Here is a 6,186-nt window from a genome sequence, read left to right as displayed (position 1 = left end):
AAGGCATTGCAATAGTAAAGTGCACAGAGGGATTCAGGGAATCTCCAGTACATTTAAGGCCAAAATTCTTTTGTGGTGTGGTTTCCTCAGATAAGATTTTGAGATGGAGAGAGGAAAAGGTGTTCAAATTGTGCATTGTAAATTATGGAGATGAGAGGATATCTCATAGCTTTTGCAACATTTTCTAAAGCTGTTTTCCTTTGGACTATTGTTCCTTAGCCAGATGCCCTGAACAGAGAACACTGCGTCCCCAGCTTTGCTCTTAGATTTGTGATTAGTGTTGCCCCTGAAGAGCTTAGCTGTCAGCAGAATTCATAATGCAAATTTGATGCAACTGGGGATTAAACTATGAATTGTTTTCAAAATTAGGACGAAGGTCTTATTTGGCATTGGAAAATGACATCAAGTCAGTAGACAATTTGAGTGCAAATCTGTGGTTAGGGGAGTCCCTCTCTTCTGATATCCTGTCTGGTACTGTGCTGGTTGGTACTAGCTCTAGACAATAGTGCTTGCTGACAAGATCAGGTAAATCTGTATTCTTCCCTTTATTCTTTCATTTGGCATAATAATTCCTAAAGAGCTTGTTTCCAAGGAGGAACAAAACCCCCTACATTTAACATGCCTAAGCGAACACTCCCAGCGTGCAAGCAGTGGCAATGGAGTAGGTGGATGGCAAGAAGAAGTTTATTTTTTGGATTTTGCAAACCCAAAATCTGAAGACCCATGTCACAGAGGTCACTGAACAGCTTTTAGACCATGAGCACTCTCAGTCTTCATTCAGACCAGTGAGCTAGAGGTAAAGGAACAGATTTTTCAAGTACTGTATGTTCTCCTTCAACTGTTTTTGTTAATGAAATTTTACAACTCAGAAAAAGTGACAGCATACTCTGGGTGGGAGGGATTTATTAAACCACATAAAGGTGTTTACAGAGGAGACTCTATGTATCAGTTATTTTCTTTTTCACCTGTTAGCAGCAGAGAGACAAACTCTTCCATGGCGATCTACCCCATCATAACAAGTGACAGAACAGGAGGAAACAGCCTCAAGCTGCACAAGGGGAGATTTTGACTGGGTATTAGGAACAATTTCTTCATCAAAATGGTTGTCAAGCATTAGAACAGGCTGTCCAGGTAAGCGGTGGAGTCACCATACCTGGAGGTATCTAAAAGACATGTAGATGTGGTACTTGGGGACATGGTTTAGTGGTGGCCGTGGCAGTTGGACTCGATGATTTTCCAGGTCTTTTCCAACCTAAAAATTTCTATTATTCTATTATTATTCTATAAAGCAGATATATAAAAGAGATCAAATAAATTCTCCTTCTCTCTGCTGGCCACCAAAGAAGCCAAAGAAAACAATCTCAGATATAGCAATCTGTCACTGCAGACATCCAAATTTTTTGAGATCACACCCCCCTTATACCTATGCTGAAAAAATCTGAACAAGCACCAAGCTTTTAATATGCTAATGTTCAGGAAAACTGAATTCAGGAAAACACTAGGCAACAAAACTCAAACAGAATGTTTTCACCAGCTAAATAGGGTCTTTATAGGTCCATTTAGCTGACAACAGCTATTTCTGTATCCAGTATCAGGACTGAGAGGAAGACTTTTAGTCTCAAGTTTTCCAGAGAAGGTGTAGGCAAATAAACTATCATTAGTCTTGAGTCTTTCTGCAGTGTTAGGATTAACAGCCTCTGAGTTCTCATCAAAACAAGTGATAGAATTACTGCTGATCACTACCCATTAGGTTTAAGGACACGCACAAGTCTTGGATTGGATTCAGAGAAAATACGTACCATCAGAACAGCTGAAGTCATTGAGAAAGCTACAAGCTTTTAAGCATACAAACCATTTCTCAACTCTAAAAAAATTCTACTTTTTCAAACAGAGATGGATAACTTCTGAGTGAAATACAAATGGAGAGCACTTGCCTGGTTGCACATTACCTACCCACTACATTACCTACTAATGCAAGGCCACCATTTAGTGCACATTTAGTAGCATTCTATTCCCTGGGTAACCTTTCTTGTGTCATTTATTTGTGCAATATGGTCCTTATTAGTCAAGTCTGTGTGACTATTAATCTCTTGCTGAGATTAATGTGGTTATTTGATATATAATTGATCATATATGAAATTTTAGTCACACGAAAAGTGCAAAAGCTTCACAAGTGAGGTTAGGAACAAAGACAAAAAAATATTACAGTAAATCAGCTATCTGGGCAAATTGAAGAGTCAAGTAACTTGGATACACCAGTGATTATGTGAAGGTCTTTTCTATATTTTCCCCACACTTCTGTTCATATTTCACCAGTTTCCACTATCCTGCACTGACAGAGATGATTGAAACCTACATTACAGGTTGATAAATACCTCTTCTTAAAAAGATACCAAGACTGATGCAACACGACAGAAAGCAAATCCTTACACTTGAAATCTAAACATGCTTTTTGTCCAATTCTTCCAACTACCATAAGCTAACAAAAGAAGGATGAATCTAGGCTTTTAAATAATTTCTATTAAGCATGGGATTGCACTCTTTCTAGACCAGTAAATAAATCCCCCTTGATAATACTTGAAATATAGTAAATATTTGGGGAAAAAAAGAAACAGCCAAAAAACCCCAAACAAAGCTTTCCCTGCAGAAATCCAAGGGTACCTGGCTTTATTACCAATCCTAATGTCAGATGTGGACTGTCTTGTCAGAATGTAAATACAAGGCATTTTTATGTTTTCATTTGCACTTTTCCATTCATTCCAATTGTTACAGATGTTGGTAATATTTAAAGGAAAAGATGTGGCTGGCGCGTCCAACCCACGAAGTCTGCAAGACCATACAAGTCCATATGACTGCACAAAATGGGAGAAAGTGTATTTGAGAGAGTGTTGTGCTGCACATGTTCTAGCAGTGTCATATTTGTCATTAAAGATCAGATACAACAGAGCTGTGGCCTGACCCAGTATGACAAGATGTACTGAGTCCACTACATCTCAGAAGCTTTCCAGGCTTTCACCGTCACTAGTTAAAGTCAGTTTGTGCCTGTCTGGTAGATGCAAGTATCTGGCCCTAACAGAGGATTTATCTGTTTAAGAAACAGCTTTAAGAAACAACACTGCCTTTCTATTCTACATAGCATTATTTGGTAAAAAGAAATAGGATTTCTGAAGAGAAAAAGATTCAGTGTGGGTGTTACTGCCCTCATTTGTGGGGTTGAAGGGAAGTTAGGGAAACTCAGAAATTCCAGAAAATAGACTTTTCTTGCACTCTCTTAGTACACATCCAAACTCTGTAAGGCAATAAGTCCTGCTGTAAGTTGCATGTCTTACCTATCTATCTCTGGTAATAGACACAAACATCTCTCTTTATAGCTTCCCTTAATGATGGGCATTCTTCATTGCAGACAAACACTTTGCTCGTTTCTGGTTGTAGCGACATTATAAATCTTACCTCACGCTTAGTGCTGCAAACTGCTTGCAGCAGAAATGGGAAAACAATCATTTCAGAAAATACTGTGCTTCAAGAAATTAAACTAACATAGTACCAAAGCCTTCTGTAGCAATAATTGTGCTGTGTCCCAATATTTGGGGTCTTTGTGCCTTGTTATTTCCCACATCTGGGCCTTGGCAGGTGGAGAGGTGTACTTAACTTCTTTCAGCTCTGTGCCATTACACTATATTTGCTTTCAGTGTTTGCACAGATGTAACTGTAAAAACTTTATTCTAATGAGAGCTATGAGAGCTTGGGAAAACCCACCTGGAAAACCAGCTTGTTTTTGAATATATTTTGTTCAGGAAAGCTCACCAAACTTGTAAGCTTAGGGAAATCTTAAATAAAGCCAATGAAGAGTTTTAAATGGGGGAGAAGGGAAAAGGACATGAAGCAGAAACACAAAACCATGATAAAAAATCTAGGTGACAGACAGTGGGAAGTCAGAAGTGGATGGTACCAGTCATCATCCTTGATTTGGTAGATGAAATGTATGAAGAGTGGAGATATGACAGTGAAACCATCAAAGGGTTGAACAAGAATTTGTCTGACCCCTCTGCCCTAGAAAGGACACCTGCCCGCTACCCTCCTGTTATCGTGCTGAGGCTATGGGGCTCCATGAAGAAGTATGCTGGACTCTGAAAAATGACAGTGTGGGACTAGGTGTTCAATGAGAGTCACAGATTCAATATTGATGTTTCAGCTACTGCTGACAAATGAAGAGCGGCTCTTTTTAGCTGACAGCTGTGAGACATCACAGCTTTGCAGCAGCATAGACACTCGAGGCTAAAGATGGGCTTTTGAAGTACCCATGCAATTCTTCTTACGTGAAGGAAGATTGTACAGGTATGTGGTAGAAATTAAGGGGCTGAAAGGGAGCACTGAGAGGTCCCTTGCTCTTGTCAATGATTCACTAGGAGGAAAGAGCAAAGTTTCAAAGTCCAGAATAAGTCTAATGTACTTACCTGCTCTCCCATCAAATCAGTGGTAGGAGTACCTCTGAGTGCTGGATGTGCAGTTACTGTTACAAGTTTAGCATGCTTGGCCAAAAATATTGCAAAAAAATCCTATGATAAGGTCCTGCATTGAGGAGGGAACTTTTTTTTGCTGTTGTTTGATTTGGAACAGTAAATATTCCCAGCACCCTAGCCATGTCAGTCAATCTTATTTTCATTCCTGTGAATCCCCTTGTTTCCCAAGTGGAGCAAGGGCCAATACTTTAAAACAAAGCTGGATGCCAAAGAGCAGTGAATAGAAGGGAAGATTTTCCAGGAACTTACAAATTTCTGAAGACTGAAAAATAGAAACAGTAACACTTCCCACCTTCTTTGGAAAATAATGTGTGCTCTAAGATGAAAGCCATAAAGTTATATCGTACTTTTCATTTTTTGCAAAGGTTACTTTATTTTTAAATAAAATCCCTGTTTTAGTCTGTGGAGGATGTGACTCTTCAGACAATTGCTAGTGAATAAATGGGAGTCCCAAAACTTCAGTGATTTTAGCCCTTGAGGGAAGAGCAAACTAAACTGTTACTGTTTATAAAAATAATTAGCCAAACGCAGGCATGAATTGATGCTTACAGAAAGGCATCAATGTCCCAGAGAACTTAAAATAAATAAAGATAGAAAAAATATATCCAAAATATAAGCAAATATGGTTTTTTTTCCATCATGAGTAGATAGAACTGATAATTTCCTGGATTTCAGTTTGGATTTTACAATTAATGAAGTATTCCATATTGCCCTTTGAGCAGATCATTCTTAGCTGGATGACTTCTTAAAGGCTTGGAAACAGAAAACAGGTTTGAAAACTCAAATTTCCACCCATGATTTATGTAAATGTTGCAGATGTAGCTCAGTTACATACCTTACTACAGTGAGCAAAATCAAGAAAAAACAACAAAGAAGCCATAGAGGCCAAGCCCTGAGACAGTGTAAATGGATGTAATTTCCTTGACTTAATTTTGCTAAACCAGTTTGGACCTAGCTATCTGGGAAGATTTTCTATCTATCAAGTACCTAACCTGTATTTAAAAACTAGACCATCTTATTTCTCTTCCATCCCTATTTATCTGAAACTTCAACATCTGTTTTCTGCAAAAGGATACATAAACTGAACCATAAGGTCACATCATCCTGTTTAGCATGCCTCTAATGTTCTGATCTGCCCTACAGTCCTTGTTCTTGTCAATATCCCTTTTGGGGACAAATCCCCTGAATTCTAAATATAATTTATGACTTGGCTTACTTAGGATCTTGTTTTGCCTTTTGTAGATTTATTGACACATTTCCCCAAAGGAAGGCTTTATGATGCTCTGGCAAAGTCTGTAATAGGGAGCAGAGAGCATCTGTTATTGGAGGTGGATGCTTTTCTGACTATACCTTTCTCCATATCAGGATGTGAGCTCCATACCAGCATGTTGCACTGCATCATTTTCATCCAGAATTAAAATATGAGCAGCCAGGAAAAAGGCATGGTGATCTAGTCCCTATCCCCCCTAGAAAACAGCAGAAGGTAAGTTAAGGAGACATTGTAAGTTAGATACAACTCCTACTATGTGTTGCTCACAGAAGAGTTACAGTGGGACAAGTGAATTTATTGCTGCTCCCCTGAAGTTGGCAGGACAGAATATATTTGGTGATATGAATCTGTTAGTTTCTTGGTTATGTAATGGTAGGGAAATAGACATAAGAAATT

Source organism: Pezoporus occidentalis, unplaced genomic scaffold, assembly GCF_034315485.1.
Source record: "Pezoporus occidentalis ecotype Australia unplaced genomic scaffold, CSIRO_AGI_Poc_V1 ctg4, whole genome shotgun sequence".
Taxonomy (NCBI): Eukaryota; Metazoa; Chordata; class Aves; order Psittaciformes; family Psittacidae; genus Pezoporus; species Pezoporus occidentalis.
The sequence above is the reverse complement of the archived record's forward strand: the minus strand, read 5'-3'. Positions refer to the sequence as shown.